Raw genomic sequence first — 23,371 nt, forward strand, 5'->3', positions numbered from 1 at the left:
AACTGAAAGGAGGAAAGATGTATCCCAGTTCACAATTTAAGATGGTGCTTGGGCAGAAGGCCACATTCACATGTCATCATATTATGAATCCATCGAGAGATCCACGCACTGATTAAGTCGGAGCCTTCATGATTTAATTGTCTCTGGAAACACTATCACAGACACACCTGGAAGTTTGTGTCTCCAAGTCCCTGGGTGTGTCTTAATCTAGTCAATTGACAATGAAGATTAACCATCACACTAGATGAGAAAAGCAGCTTTAAACTGTTAAAGTCAATGAAACAACAGTCCTTGTAAAATCTAGGCCAGTCTTCCTTTCATTCACAGGACTGGGGAGTCCAAAGATGCTACCATATCACACCTGGTCCTACATCTTTTTGCTCGATTGGATCTTAAGGATGGCGGGTATCTTGAGTGTCCTACTTTAGTGTCTGGTTTTCAGGTGAAGTTTGAATTATTCACTCAGCCTGCCATGATATATGTTCTTTAATTTCTGATATCACTACTTGGAAGGAGAATACATCTTCTTAGTTTAGGTATATTAACATGTTAATAAAAAAAAGTCTTGTTCAAGTCTTCGTACCATATTCGATAGAAAAGCAAACTTACAATCTAAGAATTAGGCCTTTTTCAAATTTTTAATTTGCACATTAAGCATTTTTGTGTTACCAGGCTAATTCAATTTGGCTCTCCATGTGAAACATAAGACAGAAGGCCAAACATACAAACATTTATTCCTGATAACCACAAATGGCCTATGGCTAAGATAGAACCTGATAATTTAAGGAAAATTAACTTGTCTAAAGTGAGAACAGAGCATGATTCATGAATGGACTCATTTTTCTTTCTCGTTGCACATTGGTCGTTAGTTGTGACATGCTCAGACCAGAGTGAAAACATTAGCTATGGTTAATGGACTGAATAGATTTATTTAAGGAGAAGTATTTAAAGCCCTGAAAGCGTCAGCTTATTTCCATGTGTATTGGCCACAGAGACATGATGTACACCATGCAGCAGATTTTATATCGTCCCAAAGTCCATGTGGAGCCCACGAAGAGTGAAAAAAATATACCCACCTTTCAAAGACTTTTGGCCACATTTTAGTTTTTCTTTTCTCAATGCTTATTTCAGTATTTTCATGTCTTCCTAATTATGGTCTCTATACACTTGAAGGAAGCCCAGGGCGTGGAGAGGACATATCAGGCAAGCGGGTCAGGGTGTGAAGTGAAATTGGGCTACTTTCCAACTCACTGAGCTGCAGAGAAGCCTGCGCTGCCTTGGACTTCCTGGATGAGCTATGAGGGGGGATCACAGCTTTAATATGTGCCTAACTTGGGAAGCGAGACTGCCACAGGCCCTTAAAATATGTCAAATAAAGAATATTTACTAAGTAGTCCACAGACAATTTAAGAAAAAGAACACACCATCAGTAATGGAAAACTAATAATTTTTTAAAACTTGATTTTTAAACATTTAAATGGAAGAACTGAGTTCATGATAGTGTGAGGAATGAAAAAGAACAGCCACTTTTCTAAAAGAAAAAATGTCACAGGATAGGTGCAGAACATATGTAAGTGCTTTCCATGACTTTATACAAGTTTTCCAGAAAAATTCTATCACTCAGAATCTCTAGATGGGAAAGTAGTAACAATGGGGAGATCTCAGGAAGTACAAGAAAAAAAGTCAAAGACCTTTCACTCCCTTTTTGAAATAAAAATCTAAGAATCACAAGGGTTCTGAGACAACAGGGAGGGCAGAGCACTAGAATTTCTCCCAGAGCCTCTCTGATACCCTGAAGTTTTCTCTCTAGCCCCACAAGGGTCATTCAAGATGTCCCCCCTCCTCTTTCTCCCCACCCCTGTTAGCTGGAATTAAACTTGGTAGCAATCTGTCCTAGAGTAAAATATTTAGTTGTCCCTCCCAGCACAAGCAGCTGAATGAAGTCACACCTCCATGATCATTGAATGTTCACTATTGATGTTTTGCCCATCTTTCATGTTTTGTTGGAAATAAAGAGGTACACACATCTCTCATTCTTGAAGACTTTCCAGCTCAATGGGAATACAGGTGGAAGTGAGCAAGTGTTCAAACGATAGAAAACCAAGTTTAAGGGCAGCGTAATTACTTGCCGAAATATGTAAATAAACCAAACACGTATTCTCAAAGGCACGAAAAGAATGGCATTAGAAACATCTATTAATTATAGGGAGAAGTGGGAGCTGTCTGTTGGGGGCGGGGGTGTTATCTAGTGAATTCTGAATGACCAGCAACATCAAAAAATTTTCTGCCTGTGGTGATACTTGCTGGGAGCAAACGGACACTAAAATTTACATCAGGCAAATTTCTTGCCCACAAGGTGAGCAATATTTAGTATCTGAAGATGCTGTTGGTAAATGCGGTAAACTGTTCTATTTACAGTTAAACAGGGATGGAACCGAAGTAGAAAAATGTTTGTCCCAACCATTCTCTTTCAGTTTCATAAGACCTAAGGACCAACAGGGTTCAAGTCGGAGGACCAAGGGAGCTAATACAGCACTTTTCAGTCATGGGTAATTTTATCCCTCAGGGGATGTAAGCAACGGCTAAAGACCTTTTTGGTTGTCATTAGTAGGGGGTGAATGTACTTGTGCCTAGTGGATTTAAGTCACTGCTATCTGATAAACATCCCACTGTGCTCAGGACAGACTCCCTACAGCATACAATCACACAGTCCAAAAGTCAGCTGTGTGGAGATTACGAAGGCCCATGCAACACTATCACAGCGGTATGGCTGTCTACCAGTTTACGCCTCAGAACATGCTGAGTCAAGGTCTAAAAAAAGTGCTAACATTATAAAGGATGGAGCCTCACAGAATTCTAGACCAGGTATGCGACCTTGTTGTACCAATAAAATTATATTTCTAGTATCAGAAAGGAGACCTTCTGGCACTTAAGACAAGGAAATGCTTCACTGAGGATGAGAACGGTAAGTCTAATCACAAAGAATCACTGGGAAAAAAACTAAATGAAGGCCAGTCTGCAGAACCAGTGACCTGTAATCTTGAGAAAGGTCAGCAAAGAGAGGTGTCACTGGTAGGTCAGTAATCATGTGTGCACTGTAGCAAACAAGTATGCCACTGCTGTGGGGAACATATCCTGAAGAACTGGGAGACAGACAGCTGGACAGAAGCCTTCTGTCAGCCTTTGGGGGAAAGGATACTTGTAACTTTTTCATGGATTTGTCACACATTTTTGTGACAGGAATGATTCCTGGAACCCATATTATTGAGCTGACTCCTCAAGATGTCCTTTGACCTCCACATGCACTCACCTCTCTCTCCTCCCTCTCTCTCTCTCTCTCTCTCTCTCTCTCTCTCTCTCTCTCTCTCTCAATCAAGAAATGAAATGGCATGAAAGTGAAAGGCTTCTGAAAAGCAAAAAGGAAGAAAGATATCTACAGAGTGGAGAGACGACCTCCAGAGTGGGAGAGAATCCTTGCGATTGTACAGACGATGGAGAGTTATCTGGAATGAACCAAGAAATCCCAACACTGAGAAATGTCCCATCAGGAAACGGGCAAACTGAACATGGGCAATGAATATTTGAAAAAGCTTTTTTAGCTTTCTCAACCCTCCGTGAAGGCATAGTAAGGGCATAGTGAAACTGCACTGAGAACTCCATTCCAGTGAGAACAGCTGTCATCGAGAATGCACCGAAATGCTAGTGAGGCGGTCCGGGGCAGGGGCGGCTGGGGGCAGAGGATTCCTTGTTCGCTGCTGATTGGATCTATGCTGCTTCAGCTACTGTGGAGAGCCATAGAAAAATTGTTCAGAAAATTCAAAGCAGAGTTATTGTAGAATTCATCTGCCCTGCTCCTGAGTATGTATCCAAAGGAATATAAATCAGCACAGGACAGAAATACTCGAGTACCAGTGTTTACTCAGACAGTATTCATGAAAACCACGACCCGGACTCAGCCTAGATGTTCATCAAGAGAAGAATAAAGCCAATTTCATATTTCTATGTACATCCTGTCCCATCACAGAGATAGATGAAATTATGTCATTTATAGAAAAAGGGATGAAAGTGGAGACCATGTTAGGTGTAATTGGTCACAAAGAGAGATGTTTAATGTTCTGTGTGGAAACTAGATGCCAATATTTAAGTGTATAGAGCATGAAAGTAAAGTGGGAGGGGCACTGAGAGGGGAGGAAGGGGTCTAAAGGATGAAGCAGAGTGATAGAGGGTAATGGAAGAGAAGAATGATAAAGCACTGTGAGTTTTCATTCCTATAGAATCTAGGCTTAACTACAACACACACACACACACACACACACACACACACATGCACATCTGCATATATGACATCTGCTTATATAGAAGGAGTAGTGTGTGGTGGGGGAACCAGCAAGAGAAGGGAGCAGACACGGGAGTGGAAAGGGCAAAGACAAGCAAAGTATAATGATATATACAGTATAATCAACACGAGGACCTGGGGAGATGGCTCAGCAGTTAAGGGCACTGGTCCTTCTTCCAGAGATCCTGAGTTCAATTCTTAGCAACCACATGGTGGCTCACAACCATCCATAATGTGATCTAATGTCCTCTTCTGGCATGCAGGTGTACATGCAGATACAGCATTTATATACATTAAATAAATGTTTTAAAAATATCAACATGAAACCTGTCTTTTGTGAACTAGCTTGAATTATTGCTTTGTTGTTGTTACTGTTATTATTGTTATTGTTATTATTACTATTGTAGTCAATGAACTTAGAAGTGAAAAAGTTAAAGCTTCTCTGTACCTCTTGACTCTCACTGAAACGCCAGGTCTTTTCTTCCAGGCACCGTTTGCTCCAGAGGATCGCTCCACCACTGAGCTGTATCTCCAGCCGTGTACACTTTAAACACCTATTTGTAAAACTCCTTTCAGAAGCAAGCCATTGCGCTAACCTGTTTGTTTGTGTTTATCTATTTACTCTGTTTTGCTGGAGGGTGAATCTAGTGCCTTGTGCAGGCTAGGCAAGCGGAACCTCCTACAGAACATACTTAAGGATTTTCTACAACTTAGACGAAGGCCTCATGTAACCAAGACTCTGACTTTTTCTTAGTACAGTTAAAAACCTTTGTAATCATTATACATAAGCATGCTGACCCTGTTTCTTAGTATATATAGTAGATACTATTGTAGAATGGAGTAACAAATGTTGAAACCCAGGAAAGTTGATTCCGATCATCCTGATGTTCCCAGGTTTCTGATTTGGTCCCCACATTGACTGGTAATTATTCTTCATATGCTGTTGAACAAGAATCCAGAAGAAGCTGCAGGTCCCTTTTCCAGGGGAGACACTTCCCAGAGAATCCCTAGGGTTATAACTAGAAACTTATAGCACATCTTGACGTTTGAAGGTTCATCGCTGTTAGAAACATCTTCATTTGTGAATAAAAATCTTGTCCCTGGGACTAAAGAGACCGTTCAGCAGCTAAGAGCACTGACTGGTCTTTGAGAGAAGTGTAGTTTGTTTCACAACAGCCACATGACTCTCTCAGTGGCTTGTGACTTCAGGTCTAGGGAACCCGACACCCTCTACTGATGTCTGCCCAACTGAGCGCAGAACCCCGCCCCCAGCACATTATTTTAAAAAACAAAATGTTTTTTTTTAATTTATACACTAACGATGCATCCTGACACATGCAGCTTTCATATATATTAATGGTAAGGGATGCTCTGAGATTGACTGAAAAACAACAGGAAGCAGACTTGGCAAAGAGGAAACAAGGCGCAAGCACGGGGTTGCACGGAAGGTGGCCTAAACAGCCTGACTGAGAAGCCACCGTGGAGAAGGGGAAAAAGACTTCCCATGGAGGCGGGTGGGACTCATCCTAAGAGCAGAAGACCAGGGATTCAAGTTGATCTCTGACCCCATAGTGCAATGTGCAAGAAACTCAGCCCAAAGCAAAAAAATTCCCACCGCACGCATCACCATGTGATTATATACCTGAGATAATACAAAATACAGACATGGGGATAGCATAGATAAGCTATCTAAAGGAAAGGGACAGAGAAATGAGACCAATGGCTGAAATTAGAGCAGTCACTGTAGAAAGAAGGCACAGGTTACAGCTCCACCAGTAGGTACTTGAAACTGCTGATCTCGCCACAGGAAGCCTACTGACACTGCCTGGCCTTTGTGTGTTTGTAAGAAAGGTTACTTTGTAAATTAGATACCCAGACAAGAGTTAATAACAGGATGGAACAAGTATAACAATATATTATAATAAAAGTCATGTCAACTTGTTCTTTGTCCCTCTGTCTCTCTCTGTCTCTGTCTGTGTGTCTCTCTCCCTTTGGAAACTTACCTCTCTGCCCTTCACCAGTCCTGTGCATTGCTAAGAAATTAATGGTTACTTGAACACAGCACCACGTACCTAACAGTTGATCTTATACCAGAGATGGCTACTGATGATGACGCAGCAGGAAGTGAATCCAGCCTGGCTGATCCACATCCCCAGGCAGGACAAAGCTGGGAGGTCCAGGATGTCACACCACTCCGAACAGCACTGCACCATTTCACACGCAGGAGGTGTGCACTTCTGAAACTTTCTAGGTATTATTTTCAGGTAGCATTGTGTGAGGTACCAAGTGCCTGGAAGCCAAAAAAGCCAACTGGTACTCATGAGGTACACAACTGCCCTTCATCTAGCAGTCACCGGCTAAAGCACACAGAATTGTGGGTAGTATTTGGCCTCAGTCCTCACTGAGAGAAAGGTAAAAAGATCTCAGGCTAGCAAGATGGCTCAGTGAGTAGAGCTGCTTGCCATTCATGCCTGGCTACTCAAGTTCAATTTCTGGATTCCACATAAAGGTGGAAGGGGAGGACCAACTCCTCAAAATTTTTCCTCTGACCTGCACGTGTGGCAAACACACACACATACACACACACACACACACACACACACACACACACACACACCAGGCATGCCCACATAATAGTAAATCAGTGTTGTGAAAAAGCACATTTGGAAAAACAAAGCGGGCACACACCGCTACTCATCTCAGCCGCAGGATCAGACAGCAAACAGCAGGCTTGCCCTCACGAGGTCCAGCTGCAGGCAAGGCTCTTCCCAAAGCAGGACTGCCCCAGAGGGAAGCAGGATGTGAGCGCATGGGACTCAAGGGAGATGCTGCCTCCATCTCTGCTCTGCACCAGCCCGCTAACTGTCAAGCATCTGGGGATCACGCACCTCCCTGTGGGAGGGACTCCACTTTGGAGCACATCCACCCCATATGACACTCTGTAATGTGGGCTGTCAGCTTAGGCTTGGACCATAGCGTCACTCAGGAAACAAGAGGCTACCATGATGCACTTGCCGCTTCAGCCTGCTGAGCCTGCTTCAAAACTCCAGCCCAGTAAATCAACCTGGTAAAGTCACCAAAACAACTGAGTGAGAAGTATGCTGGCTTTTTTGAAAATAAAAGGCTTTACATCTGCCAGATTTGAGAACAATAGGAGGAAAAAGAAAACAATGTGCTCTCAGAAGCATTTCGTGTGTGTGTGTGTGTGTGTGTGTGTGTGTGTGTGTGTGTGTGCACTCTCTTATTTTTCAGAATGGAAATGCACTTATTTTCCTTCTGACTGCAAGCATATTGTCACCTATTGTCGAACCGTATTTTTCAGGAAGCCTGTCCCAGTTGAATTTCCCACCATCAATATATAGCGTCTGTTTCCTACTTCCACTAATGTCAGAATTTTTTCGGTCCCTTGTTAATGTGCTGGCTGAGATCATAACAAATTCTTTTAATTTGAAGTTTTTATTCCCAGGAAGGTTAAACGGTCTTCCAAGGGCTTATTGGAATTGTCATTTATCCATTTCTCTATAATGGCGTTTGCTTTACTTAAAGGAGCTCCTTGTTTTAAAGACATTGGTCTTCGTCACTAAATCACAAATTGCTATTTAAAGTTTAAACTTTGTTCATAAAGGTTGTTTGTATTTTTGTTTTGTTTGTTTTCAATGAGACAGGGCTGCAATAACACTAAACCGGCCTTGAATTCAGTAAGTAGCTGAGACTGGCCTTGAAGTCCTGATCCTCTGGCTTCTCTCCCAAAGCGTCGGGCTTATGGGTATCTGTGCCCATGTCCTGCTCTGTTGGTATTTTGGGTGTTTGTTTTTATTTTCCTGATCAAGAGTTTTCCCCATTTTTTACAGAGTCAAACTCATTTGACTGTTTTGTTTCACAGGGTTTTTTTAAAAAACCTTTTGCTTTACAAATAATTATGTGGGGGCATGTTGGCATGTGCACATGTGCCACAGAGTGTATTGGAGGTTAGAGGTCAACACAGAGGACTTGGTTCTTTCCTTCCACCATGACTGGATCCAACTCAGTTCGTCAGGACTGGCACCAAGGCCCTTTGCCCACTGGGCCATGGTCACTGGCCCACCTTCCTGGAGTGTTTGTTTGTTCTGGATTAGGAAGGTCTTCCACGGTCATCTGTCTGCGTCTATGTACACGTTTGAGGAACTTAAATTTTTTTTTAAAACTTAAATTTCTGGTCTATCTAATATGTATTTTGAGTATGATGTAGAAACTTAATTTCTCTTCTCCAGAGTCATTTCAACGCTGTTGGTTAAATGACAATACCACTTCGGGTTTGATATGTCTCTGCCCTCCAATACTAAAACCATACATGGCCAGGTTTGGATTATTTGGGGTTGATTTTTACTTTCTATTCTTTTCCCCCTTGATCTCCTTATCTGATGTAAGCTGATTTCGATACCACTATGAAAGTGTGTCTAACTTGTGTGGTTCCAATTTAAGGTTCATTTTATTATTACATGTATAATATTACATGTATATTAAGGCTCATTATATTACATGTATATCTGTGTGTGCACGGGTGCACACAGAGGCCAGGAGAGAGCATCAGATATCCTAAAGCTGGAGCTACAGGCAGTCGTCAGCCACACAAAGAAAAGGGTGCTGGAAACGGAGCCAGGGTCCTCTGCACGAGCAGCAAGCTTCCTCGCTGAGCCGTCTCTCCAGCCCTTCAACTTGTATTTTAATATGTGGTGAGGCAACACTTTCAACTTGTGCTTCGAAACACTTCTGGCTGCTTGTGGGGTTTATTGGCTCAGCAGCAGCTGGGTACTTGGAGGATTCAATACATGTAAGCATTTTTGTTAAAGTGCACAAACTTATAAAAGGCCCAAAGCAAACACTTTTGTAGGATGCCTTCTGCTCCCCTTCTCAAACATGGTGAGAGTGCTCACTGTTCTGAAGTGGGAATGGTATGGATTAGGAATTTTCCAGGCCACAAATGCATATTTTCTGGGCTCATTAAACCCACTACAGTCTAAAGTGTGATGAAATGTGTGTGTGTGTGTGTATGTGTGTGTGTGTGTGTGTGTGCAATAGACTCTCTTCATGATATTTTTAAGACATTAAAATTATCACATAGAGGAAAAAGTGCAACTTCCCAACTCCACATGTATCGAGCTACGGCGGACCTGTCCCAGCATCCCTGGTAGCGGCAACTTTCAGTCACGTTAATTTCTGCTGTGTTCCCTTAGGCCCTATTTATCCAGCCCTATTTCCCTCTCGACCTCAGCATTCCCAATTGACCACAGCAAGAATCAATTTACCGCATGCATCCCTGACACCCCCAAGTGTAAGTGGTCTGGTCACATGACAGTGAGGCTGTGTTGCTGTCAGCTCTGTCCCTGTGAGCGAGTACAGACCGTGCAATATTGACATAGCATCTCAACCTGTTTGCTGTCTGGTGCCTTGACGCTTGGATCCTGTGTTCTGTCATGCTCCCAGCTCAGCATCAGCCTAGCCCCCTCTCTGGCTACAGGAGACTGACTGGGCCCCAGGACTTGTCCTTCAACATGAGTGGATGCAGAGACCTCCCTCTAGGGTCACTTGCTTCCACATAGCCCAAATCCTTTTAAATCTCACAGTAATCGAGCCAGCACTGTGGAGAGTGTCTAGAAACAGAAATTGGAACGATAATATATTCCAGCCAGGCATCCAACTGTAGGATCACCGTCTTTCATTAGCACTATGTGGGAAACAAGAGCTCTGTCTTTTGTCTAATTTGTTTCTCGAATGGACACAATTCTTCAGTTCTTGAGAAACCACAAGCCACTTTCATCTGGCTGCTCCCAGCCCTTGTCCTTTCTTCTCATTGAGCTCAGAGGTCCACGTGCTCGTCTTGGAAAGAGTCCATCCCAGTACATCACCAGGAACACATGCGCGCACTGGGACTTTATTCCTCAGGAGCCGGGAATCCTGATGCACATTCCGGCATCGCTAAAATCTGGAGGAAGTGATGCAAGGGGGAAAAAAAAGCTGTGGCAAAGAAGATGAAATCAAACAAGTCCACTCAACATGTCCTCCGGGAGCGACACGGGGAGCATCCACACGGGTGGGGAAACTCCGCGGTATTCATCTGGAACTGTCAGCAAGGACATTCATTAAATGGCAGCTGTTGCTTCACCACTTGTAGGGGAGTGGAGCAATCCTAACTCCAAAATAGATTTCTGAGGATGAGAGCGTTTCCAGCTAATGACTGCAGGAGAAGCCTGGTTGTGGGATTCTCCTTTTTTTTTTTTTTTTCTCATGAGCTTGTGGGAAAAGAATGAGGAGCAAACAGTTGTTGTGAAGCCTATAGATGGTTGAGTTTTGGACTGTGGTATGCAGGTACGACAAACAACATTCTAGCTTGCTACCGGAAGTGCATCTGTGCCTTGGGAGTCAGAGTGATGGCCCGCCCCCTCTCACCTGGTAACATCCGCTGCTCAGGCAGTGCTGGCGGATTTTAGGTTACTGTTTAGAAAAAACATTGCTATGATGTCTAGAGGTGGGAAGCAGGAAAAACACCCATAGTTCGTTTTCTCTCTCTCTCTTTCTCTCTCTCTCTCTCTCTCTCTCTCTCTCTCTCTCTCTCTCTCTCTCTCTCTCTCTCTCTCTCTCTCTCTCTCTCCTGTTGTGGGGTGGCAAAGATGTGGAGCCTGTTAATAATAAAAACTGGTTGAGAATATTTGCTTTCTCGAGTTCCTGGTATTTAATGACTTAACAAACACTGTTCAGCACTACTTGTAGATGATTCTAAAGGCAGTCTTAAGTCATAATTGGAACTATCTTATTGCACTGTTTCAGTTTGCATTTATTTATTACAAAGTGATCACAATAGTCTCTCGCTTCCTATTTTGTTTCTATTGTTTAGAGAAATCTATAGCACAATGTGTGTCGTTGATTTTTATCTTAAGAAAGGTTCACTTAATAGGCTAGTGATAAATTTCCTTACAGGTATTCAAGGGCCTGTTCTGTGGAACTTGAAAGTTGTAGAATGTACCACATACAGAATTTTATAGGTACTGCCTAAAAATGTAGATTTTTTAAAAGTTCTTCCGACTGCACTGACCCACTGACCAGCCTCACACGAGGGAACAGTGTGCTTCCCATGCTCCATTGCTGCTGTGGAGTATAACTGATTAATCCCTTCCTGGTGCTGTGGATCCTGTTTGAGAAGCTGGGGTGTGGTGTGAACGCATAGACCAAGGACTTACAGGAAGAATGAAAGGGACAAACCGGACTTACAGAGCAAAGAAATGTCAAGGGATCTAAAACAGGAGTAGAATTTGTGGTTAGAATGACCGGAACAGTAAAAGAACCCGTTCCCAGCAGAAAGGCATAAGGTATTATACAGACCACAAGGGAAGAAAAGGCTGGACTTAGGGAGCAAAGTCACTGGACGAAGTCTTGAGGGCAGTAGGGTTCCTCCAACCAGATTACTCATTGGGAAAAGAGAAGGCAAGGCACAATCCTAGTCCCTAGTCAAGCAAAAACCCAGGAGTGAGCGCTCATGGCACCAAAGCCAGCTGCCACCAGACTCATGCCGAAACAAGGAGCAGCTGCTGTTCAACACCTTATACCCTCAGAGCAGCTCCAAAATAGCAGAGTGATTAAGAGTGGATGAGCACGGACTGGGAGCGCCTGGACTCATTTCAGACGGGCCACCTGCTTGCTGTGGGGAGGGAGGCAGCCTCAGTTCCCTCAGCCTTCCAATCTGTCAAGTCATCATATATGAGTACCTATCTCATACACCCATTTCACAGAAAATGTCAATAATTGCTAAGCCGCTATAACGTTTATGAGACCTGTGTGATAGAGATGAATACATGAGGACGTGAGGCCTCACATTCAGGTCCTTGTTCTGGACCTAGTTTACATCTGTGCCACTTCTATAGAACCGAAGTGCAATCACAAAAAGACAAATCAGGAAGCGGTCACTGATCACGAGTTGAGACTCTAAGAGATAAATCCACATATGATCCTGGGATCCACTGACCTCAGACAGAAATGCAGCCACTAGGAGGTGTGGGAAGAGCCCACTACCAAGCACTGGGCAGGGGCTGTTCCCAACCCAATGCTACCTTCAGAGGACTTGGGAACTTAATCTACGAATACAAGTTATAGTCACATGAAAGTCCCCACATAGGCCAACTTGGATCAGAATCTCTGGAGCTATGGGCACTTACATGTTTCAAGTACTCGCACGAGAACTGGATTCATAGAATTTCATTACCATTGCATAACAAACAGAATGTAACATGTAAAATGTCCTACATGGACTCCTGTGTTTGAACACTTGGTCTCCAGATGGTAGTGCTGTCTTGGGAGACTGGAACCTTTGAGGTTGTGGCCTCACTGGCAGAAGTGGGTTGCTGCAACTGGACCCTGTAGGTGGTATCTACTTTTGGTTTCCAGACTGAGGGCACAGATACCTAATCTACCATGTTAAAAGCTCTGAAGGCCACAGACCAAGCCTCTGGCTACCATGCCTTCCTGGCCATGACAGACTGTCCCTTCAGAAACTATGAACCAGAGAAAATCTCTCCTCTCCTAAGTTGCTTCTGTGGATATTTCATCATAGTGCCAGAAGCATCGCTAATACCAGAGTGCTAAGAACCGCCCCACTGGATGGTGGGATAGTTTCCACTTGAAGCGAGTCTACAGGTGTCCAAGCTCTTCTGTATCCTGGGAGAGATGGCCCCAGAAGCAAATCTACAAAATCATTAGAGGCATAAAACTCACAGCCCCCATTTCTGCTTGCCGTCAGACAGGCACAGAAGTATCAAGAGAATTAGCAAATCTTACAGAGATCTCAATAACTCTTAAGTGTGATAAATTGTTAATATCTCCCACTTAAGAGGCATTCATTAAAGACCAGTGTGGAAAGTATCAGTCAGTCTTGTTGCCAAGAGAGCTTTAGAATAATTGAGTGAGGTAGGGAGAAGATTCCGGAAGTCAACCAGTCAAGTCCTTTGTCACCAAAGGAGAGAACACTTAAGGATTTTCCTCCCTTTGACAGTGTGATCTTTTAACTTAAAGGCAGAAGAAGAATAGGGGGGAAATTCTGAATTTGTTACAAGGGGATCTACAAATGAAGCAGAAAGCCTTGATGGTAAAAAGGAAACTCTCTGCCTTAATTTTTCCCCATCACCATGTATGAAACAGGTCTATGCCACACACACGCACACGCACACACACACACATCAGCTTTGCTTGAGGAAGATGTTCATCCTGTAGCCACAGTGCAAGTCCTATGCATTAGCCAAGTGCATAATAGTGAGTGGGTGTTGGGAGGAGGGACGAGGCTGTGCTAACCTGGTGGCCAAGGCACTGCTTTCAACTTAGAGCATCTCTCGGAAGGGAGAACTTAGTTCTATTATGCATCTTCATTCTGTATGAAACATTCTCTTTGGGAGAACTGTTTGATTCACTGGGAAAATAAAGTATTTACAGACTCTGGCATAAGAAAAAGCATTCTATACGCTCCATTTAAAATTTATTAGCAATGTGGGGAGAGGGCTCAGTGGTTAAGAGCCCTTGCTACTCTTAACAGAGGATCTGAATTTAGTTCTCAGTACACACACATTGGGCTGCTCACAACTGCCTGAAACTCCAGTCCTGGGATTCCAACCACTGTGGCTTTCGTGGGCACCTGCAGTCTTATGAACATACCCACACATGGGAGTGAATATGCATATATACATAAATCAAAATAATAAAAATAAATATAATATTAAAGCTCCCTTCCTTTCAAACTGTTTTCCTTTACTTCAGACAATCCAGAAGTTAAATGTCAACAGAGGAAACTAAAAATTTCCCAATTATTTCTGAATGGTTAGAACTTAGCATCATGTAACTCTTGAATTATGAAGATAAAAGGCTGAAAAGAAGTACCTGGTAAAATGTCTTGGCAGAGCTTCACAATAGCCATGCACTGGGCAAGTTACTCAGCATGTATGAATTTCATTCCCTAATCTATGAGATTAGGGATTTAAAAAAAGGTAGATCATTTTTTCTAGTATGTTTGAGGCCCTGAGTTCAAATTCTAACACTTAAAAAAAATTGAGGGTGGAGTCATAGAGCTTCTCTGAGGAGCACATGAAACCAGTCACATGGTATGCTTGGCATAATGCTTGCACAAATTGCTCTCAAGTGTACACTGGCTGTTATTATCACTATTCGCATATATCACACATGGTCACATGTAAATGGTGATACACACAGCTACTGTTGTCATTATATTATGAATCAGATCACTCTGCAAAACTTGGGGCTTGAGTGCCCCAGTAACTGATGAAACCCCTGGTGAGCTGGGCAATGATCTGTTGAATGGGCAGAGAGTTGAAGGTGAGAATGTCTTACCAAGGTTGGGGCATCACCTGAGGAGTGACTACCACGAACCCAACTAGCTTAAAGAGCAGAGCAGAGCAGGCTGTGAGTAAAGCATCTGGTTTGGTGGTGCCCAACAGAGCAGAGGATGTCCAAAAGGGCAGCGTGTGAAAACCAAACTTCCATGATCCAAATACCAGGCTGCCCTTCAAGCACGAGTCCCTTCCTGAACAGTCAAGGAAGCTCAGAGAGCCTTGAACACCTCTCAGCTGGCACAGCTTGCTGGCTCTCCCCATTGAGCAGACCATCTTTGTTTTCATTCGAATTTCATTGTTGTCACAGTAACTGCAGGCTCCAGACACAGACCCGGGTGTCATTTCCTCATGCGCCTCTACTGCTGCACTGAAATAGCATTATGAACTCAGCAATGCCTCTTCCCTTCCTGTTGTTCTGTAGCACTCCAGCCCGGGCAGAAAGCTCTAAAACGAGTTACTCGAGGCATAAGTATATTAAAGAAAAAGAAAGTTAATTTATCCCTATTACTATGTTGCCTGTGACTCATGTACGTCTGCGTGTGTAGGGGGGAGATTATTTTTGCAAAACTCTTACAGACAAACAAGACAAGTTGGCAATAACTTGATTGTCTTGGTGACGTCATAAGTCTACTGTTTTCAATCAAATCATCTTCTGATCTCAGATCCTCAGAAGGGAAGATGTTTTAAGCATGCGTTCCCCTCTCCCTCCTATGTCCGAGTCATGTCTTTCCTATGCATTTTCTTTAGGAAAGTAAGGAATGGATAATTCATTTATTTGAGGCGCCTGGAAGACTGCAGCTACAATGATGACAAAAGAGAAAGAGCTATTCCTAAGTGCAGACTCTTAAGGTCCTCGGCCACAGTGTAACGAGCATGGTTTTCCCCACGTTTAAGACAAAGCAGTAGGAAGCAGCATTTAAGCAAGGAACTCAGACTGGAAAAATCCTTAAACCTTGAGTGCTCAATTGAAGTCAAGTTACTTGGGATCAATTCTGTCCTAGCTTTAAAATATCCTTTGGTTTGTCCTCCACAGGCCCCCAGAAACACATAAATCACCCAGTCTTACACACTGACACCATTTCCCAAAAAAGGACAAGCAAACACAAACTTACGCCATGCTTCCGTGTTGCTGTGGCTTAAACGAAGCCCGCAGGGGTGGGGGACACAGGGACACTAGCAAAGTCTCATGACTTCATTCCTCTGCCCAGAGTTTCTCAAGTTGTCCATCGGATGTTAAACCATAAAACTACTCACTTCAAGGCTGACTTTCCTCCTGAGTTCTGCCACAACAGGATGCCTGGCCTTTGAAATTCAACTGCTCCAGCTACTTACTACCAGAGAAACTTGTATTCTGCCAACCACCTTTCCCTTTTCTTGTTAGGGAAAGAGTGATATTGACCATTTAAGGAAAAATAATATAACTTGGTTTGCTTTCCTGAGTCCTTATATTTTGGCCTCAGAACCTCTGCGGTGTATTTGCAAAACCAAGAAAAGGGCTTTCTCCCCTAACCCCCATCCCCCACCTCACCTATCTATATGTTTGTCTTCCACCCCACTTCGTTCTTTCCTTCATCACACCAGGTTTTCACTGGAGAGCAATGCCACATCTTCAGTACAGACTTGGCCGGCCAACTAGGGAGCTGGAATAGAATCGGCAAATCTAAACCATAGATATCTAACGAAGTTTACTGCTACTCTCTCCACTTAGAAACTCACCCCCGGTAGGAGTACTTCATATATTTCTGTTAAATTGGGTGCATACAATGTACCGTGTATGCGCAAACATCTTTGTATTATGACATCACTTCTGTTTGTCCTGTGGTAGATTTTCTTGTCATGTTTAAGACTGACTAGAGTTAAGAGCTCTGAGTAGCAAGGATTCATTTTGACTTGGTAAGGTCTAAGTTAGCCTGAGGCGACCTTTCTTGGTTTTTTTTTTTTTTTAACTGTTGTTGATTTGTTTGTTTTTTGATTTACTTGTTATTAGGTTAGTGAAACAAAACAAAACATCTAAGGCAAGAAATAAAGAATAATAAATTTAATATCATTCCACCCCATGGAAGTCTTCCCTGCTATGCATTACCCAGCGTAGCTGGCTGTGGAAAAGACAGCCAAGCCCTAAGTATAAAGACATTTTATCTCCAAGTGCAAATATAGAAACAAGAACAGTCTATCCTGTGGGTGATTTCTTAACCTTTTTAGTAAAGCTTCTAGAAGACACAAGACTGCCGAGTGATAACAGGGGTGGGGGTGGGGTGGGGGTTGCAGCATAAATTCCATCTGGAATTATTGGCTGCTCTTCAAATTGTGTCTGCTTAGGGCGCCCAGCAGCAGAGAATGTCCCAACCCAGATTCCAATGTAAAGAATGAGTTCTCCTGCCCTTCTTAACGATGGGGAGCTTCGGTTTACAAGCTATCAGAGAACTAGGATTAAAATAATTACACTTAAAATGTGACAGTAAAGGTGAGACTAGATTCATTGGGCAACCTATCAGACACATACCTACAGTATTAGCTGCTCAATCCTCTCACAGCACTATGAAGACAAAGCACTGTAACTCTCAGGTAAGAAAACCGGAGCACAGGGAACCTGACCAAGGCCAAAGCGAGCTGAAATCTGAGCCCAGGTCACCAGGCTTGCTGTTCCTGACTCCCCTTCCAGGACGGGCTCCTTACTATTAGATCTTTAATCAGACTCAAGACAGCAAAAATTATTTCATTACCTTACCTTTTATTCTGTTAGCGTGTATTAAAATATTGCATAAATTAATTTATAATGTACATTTTATATCACTTTTCTAAGTTGTTAATTTTTCTGTTAATCATTCTTGTTAAAGTAGACATTAGCCTAAGCTTGCTTACTGGTCCCATCCCTTTCTATTTAAAAGCACAAAGTGTGGATTAAACTCTATAATACTCTTAAGTCTGAGGCATCTATTGTCCTATTGTTATCTTTTTTTCAATGCTCATCTGTAGGCTGGAGAGAAGACCCGTGGTTACGGGGACTCCCTGACTGTGTGGAGTTCAGTTCCCAGCACTCAACAGTTAAGGTGAACAGCTAAGAGTTGCAGGGAATGAAGTGCCCTCTTCTGGTATCCTCGGGCAGCATCACCCATGTGGCCCACAGTCACACAGAGGCAAGCACATAAACATAAATAAACATAAGTCTTGGAAGGGGGCGGTGCATATCAGGCACATTAATTTTCTTGCGAAGGATGTGTGTTTAATTCTGAACACCCACGTCAGGCAGTTCATAATGGCCTACAACTCCAGCTCCTGCAAGATCCTGTGCCTCTGGCCTCACCAGGTACGTGCATGTGCTCGCGTGCGCACACACACACACACACACACACACACACACACACACACACACACACACAAACTAAAAATGATATAAATAAAAACTTTTAAAGAGAAATGCTCATCTAAAACAAAAACGTAGTATATTACAATATACACTACTTAGAAGGTATAAACCCCAACATCTCACTCCTAAAGATTAACTAAAAACTATAAACTAGGCAGAGATCACTGCTCAATGAATATATTAACTATTTCACTAATCCCAATAGAAAACCACCTTAGAATAGGAAAAGACTCTGTTTGTCTTGGTGAATACAGAACAAATTGCTTCAAATGCCTTGTGCAGTCTTGCCCTCTCTCAGCAAGGCTGCAGCTTTCATGAACGATTGAAAGTGGTACCAAGAAACATCTGTGTTTTAAATACATAAGAAGAAAATATTTTAAATGACCATGATATTTAAATGTTTTGTTGTTCATGGCCAGAGTTTAATCCATGACTCATAGAGTCATGATTTAAGTGAATTGACCAAAGGTAACCATACACAAAATCTGGCCTTAAAAGATGACTTTTAAAAAAATATGAACTACAGAATTTAGTGGCTTAACAAGTCTAGGTTCATATACAGAATGGAGGTAAATAGCTATCCTTTTGGGATCACTTGTGAGGCATGCGATATCATCCTCACGGTCAGATGCATGAACACTGTTAAGCTTGGCAAAACTGTGAACATTTTTTTCACTGAGAAAAACGTTAGGTAAGATGCTTTTAGCCATGCTTCTCGTTAGTTTTCTTGATTTTATACTTCCTCACATGGCCATTGTTAGAGATCTGGAACCTAGGAAGTTAATAGATCATCCACTGTGTACATGGGGCCGGGACACTTCAGAGCTATCAAGATTTCACAGAACAGACCCAGCTTGAATGAGGCCAAGCCTACCGTGAAGGACGATAACTCAAACAGCATCCCACTGTCCAAACTAAGGAGTCACTTCCAAAACCACTGTGAAGATGGGAGGTGGTAGTGCAGAGTAAGTGTGTCCCAAGCAAGGCGAGTGGCAAGAGAAAGGGCAACGTCTTCAAATGTCCACTGTGCCTGTTTTGAAGGATGGTCCCCAGTCTGAAGTACCTGAAGCCAAGGGACCTTGCTGCTGAGTAGTGGGAATGAAAATGGAAAAGTGAAGTGGGTGTCAGGTAATGGAAGGTTTTCAAAATATCCAGCCTTGGTGTTTAGCAGCAACAAGGCGTTGGTTATCCACTGGATACCCAACACATAGACAGACAAGTACAGCAAAGTGGACAGATATTTCCCCTAGTCGCCAGCAGCATGGTTTGGACGGTAATGGGGCTGAAAGTGGGCAGCAGAAGAGCATCCAGCCAAGAGCTAAAGAGAGCAACAGTGGAGTCCAACTGCTCTTACAGGGAAAGGAAGGAGAGGACACTCCAAAACAGCACACAAACGTGCACTCAAGCGAATCAGAGGATGGATGCCGCACTCGTGGACTGTGATATTTTGTTCAGATAGTGGAGGGAACGACATGGTTTAACCTTAGCACTTCTTAACTCTCGTGAGGAAACTTAGAGCCAGGAAAACAATTCATGATACTCAAGACTCCACTTCAGCAGACGCGGCCTTCACTCAGGGTAGAACACTGTGCTGGTATCTAAAAGGTGCCTCTCCCTGATGGCAGAGAGTATTGAGGGCCTCAGACTGACGGCAGATTCTGAACTTCCACAGGCGTGTGGAAGCCAGCGGTGTAGCCCTTCCTAGGACTGAGAAAGAGGCAGATCATCTACGTCTTACTCTCATAAGTGTCTCAAGACAAAGATAGTTCATCCCCGGCAAACCGTGAGTTTCCTCTCCAACCTGGATGCTCCTAGCAGGCACACTCAGTGTCATTTGCATAAGTCAGTAACACAGGATTGGCTTCACTTATTTTGCAAACCAAGCACATAGCCAGAACTGTGTAGCATGATACACATTGAAATGACAGTGTCACTTCTTTTCCCTAAACACACTGTTTAGTCATCAATCGACTACAGGAACATTTGCTAAAAAGGCTTTCATATTATCATCTGTCAAAAAGGTTCTTTTCCAAATTGGTTTATGGAAGCTCAGGATTTTTTGAATTTTTTTTATTTAATGTGTATTGGTGTTTTGCCTACATGTATGCCTGTGCGAGGGTGTCCGATCTCCCTGGAAATGAAGTTACAGACAATTGTGAGCTGCCATGCAGGTGCTGGGAATTGAACCCTGGTCCTCTGCCCCCAGTGCTCTTCACCATCTCCCTAGCCCCTGGAAATTCTCTCTCTCTTTTTTTTACATTGACAAAATAGACACAAATACATTTTTTTGTTTCTTCTTGTCTTTAAAGGCAGAGTCTTACTCTGTAGCCAGGCTAGACTAAAATGTACCATGTAGCTACTCTGTCACTCAGGTTAGCTTTGAACTCACAGCAATCTTCCTGCCTCAGTCTCTCCATTGCTAGATTACAAGCATGGACTTCCAAGTCCAGCATTCAATTATTTAAAAAGTTCTTCAGTATTTTCTTTGATATTGCTCTTAGATTTATTCATCCAAACTCTGCATTATTTGAAAAAATAATTCCATTCTCTTATGCTACACATCGCTGGGAATCAATCAGTGGTTTGATACAGTGGCTATTGTATCAGTGGTTTGTAGCCACAAGCTCTGCATGAGACTCAACATGAAATTGTTCTGTGTAAGCAGTTCTGATGAAAGTGCATGTCACTTCATGGAAGGGGAGACAATACACCCTCAGAGGATACCAGAATTTCCTTCACACAACTGGAAATACACTCTTACTCACACCCACGCAGCTTTCGAAAAGATAAATTTGTTTCCTAAAAGAAAGAAAAAATTCTAAGTTTCTTAAAGCAGAATCTATTATCTGTACAAAGGCAATCACTCAATGTAATTTGTTTAAGTAACACAGCATTCCCAGTGAATCAGCAGCAGGCAGATTTTGTGCGAGTCAGATGCATTTGGGCAACAGCAGGCAAATGAGGTCAGAACCGGCACAAGGTGTCCCGGTGCAATCAGAGAACCCAGCAAACCAAGCCCACAAAGAAGCGGGTCAACAGCACAACAACGCCGGACAGCAGACAGGACATTCCTCAGTCACCTCACAAGCTGCTCAGCTACTTTCAGTAAATAAAAGCTATTTTGTCCCTGGGAAAATGTCCCCTCCACGACTTAGCTAGTTACCCTGGTTGTACTTTCGTCATATTTCTATTACCTGCAGAAACATGAATCACTCAGCAGGGCTAGCTTGATGACTATTAAGACAGCACAGAATGTTGCCTTTAAAAGGGAATCGATATGACTGTGAAGAAGAGAAAAGGTTTTGATTTTTTTTTAATAATTCACACCGATTCTAATAATTCCTACACGTGCAGGGGCCAAGCAAGAGACAAAGCAGAATAGGAGCGACCCATCTTCTTGTAGAAACAGATTTCTTACCGGAGTAAGTTGCTACTTGGGGGTGCGGGGGGGGGGGCGGTTTGTCTTACCTGTTGTCGACTCCTTAACCAATGGTGTGTTCTTTCGCCGCTGGTTTATCCCTTGAAGAACCCAGTGGCTTGTCCCACAGCCCAAGACTGAGTCCTGAAAAACTAGCCAGCCCAAAAGAAGACTGAGGAAAAAACGCTTTTCCCACTGTGCTAGGACTAGCCAGTAGCTGAAGTCATACAGGAAACAGAGTAGCTGCAGCTTCGCCTTCAGTCAGGATCAGCAGGAATTGGAAGTCGCCTATCTCCCACCCCAGACTTTTGTTTCAAAGTTTTTTCAACTGTTGCTAGGTGTTGTTGGGTTCTGAGATTAGGTTTCTCCTCTGCTGCTCCCCGCACACTGTCAGCGCAGTGACTTTGTTGGGGCGCTGAGCTGCGCGTGCTATATTTAACCAGTGTTCTCAGCAGGCCAGCCTGTCAACAGCTGAGAAGTTTGCAGCCGGCCCTGCTCAGTTCCTAGGCAGCTGGGTTATCAGCCCCGCATCCCTGCTCACCCCGGAAAGATCCCGGGAAGCCGGCAGACCCTTTTAAGGAACCTCTGCTCATTTCACCGAGGTAATTACTGTTTGCAGACTGCGAAGTGGGACTTGGCTTTTTAAATCTGAGAAGGAACAGAGCGGCAGCTGTCTTGGGCAGAGCAATTTCCCAAGGCAATACTCTTCTCAATTAGACTCTTAGATAAGTGTTTTGTTTTTTTTTTAAATGCATTTAATAGTGCGCTGCGACGGTTGAGAAAAGTCATAGTAAGAGATCTTTTCCAAGCAGCTTTCATCATTGGAGAGTTATATTTATAGCTTGATCCCTAACTCCTGAAAGATGTGTCCTGCTGTATATATGAGTGTTTTTCAAATAAGGCTACCGTAAAGGAATGTCGACAGCACTAGGAATATGAAAGTAAAGGCAGGAAGGAAACTCTTACTATTTCCACTCAAGCCATTCATTCAAAGCAGCGCATGGCAAACACCCCAGAAACACCAGGACCGGAGACCTCGCTAGTGGTTGACAAGCTTGAGTCATCAGTAACCCTCCATTCTCCAAAACCAGTGAACAAACACCTCCGACTTAAACTTCAAGTCTGGAGGTTTTTTTTTTTTTTTCCCTCTACTTCATTCTGTATCATAGAAAAGTATGAACCTCCCAAGCTTAAGATTTATAAAAATGTGTGCTTAGTGCTCTAATTTACTATGTATATACAGGAAATTAATGGTGTTCAGGGCTGCTTCAGAACCTTCCCAGAATATTGCCCAGACAAAGCTCTCAGTAATATCCTTTCAAATTTCATTTGTTCAGGCTCGGTCTTTCTGGGTCTGAACTAGCCTTAAGGCTGGGGAGAAGGAAGGAGAAGTGGGGCAGGGGTGTGTGTGACACAGGTGAGATAGCTCAGCAGGTACAGCACAAAAGCCTGGTGACCACGATGCACATAAAGATGGCAGGAATACACAAAGTTGCCCTCTGACCTCTACACTTGTCCCCTGGCACACATGCCTACATGGCGTATACATACATTGACAATCAATAAATAAAGTGTTTAAAGGGAGAAACTGCTGTTAAGCTTCCGTGTGAAAGTAGCTGTATCTTCTAGAACAATAATTGATATTTCATTCACAGTCCCTACAACGGACTGCCTAGTCACAGTCCCAAAAGTAGGTTCTGATACACGTGGACATTATGAATCCAGGCTATGGATGATTCAGAACCATCGGGAGAGCAATGGTTGTTATTATTGTTGTCATCGTCATCATTGTCATCGTCATTATCACCACCACCACCACAAAGGCAGAGATAGCTTTGGAAAATGCACACACTCCTGACATACCACACACAACAGGTCCAAGTGGA

The 23,371-nt window shown here is 43.2% G+C and overlaps 1 protein-coding gene across 7 annotated transcripts in view; it reads right to left on the reverse strand.

Moving 5' to 3' along the window:
- Filip1 (filamin A interacting protein 1) overlaps window positions 1–21,874 on the reverse strand; it is a 161,033-nt gene extending 139,159 nt beyond the window's left edge. For 2 of the 7 annotated variants that reach the window (XM_087560481.1, XM_087560483.1), the window contains exon 1: window positions 21,536–21,874. The gene's annotated coding sequence lies outside the window, so the exon portion shown is untranslated. 7 annotated transcript variants of the gene reach the window in all.
- Window positions 21,875–23,371: the final 1,497 nt, after the last annotated feature.

The sequence above is a fragment of the Rattus norvegicus genome, chromosome 8 (genome assembly GCF_021556685.1).
Source record: "Rattus norvegicus strain SHRSP/BbbUtx chromosome 8, alternate assembly SHRSP_T2T, whole genome shotgun sequence".
Taxonomy (NCBI): domain Eukaryota; kingdom Metazoa; phylum Chordata; class Mammalia; order Rodentia; family Muridae; genus Rattus; species Rattus norvegicus.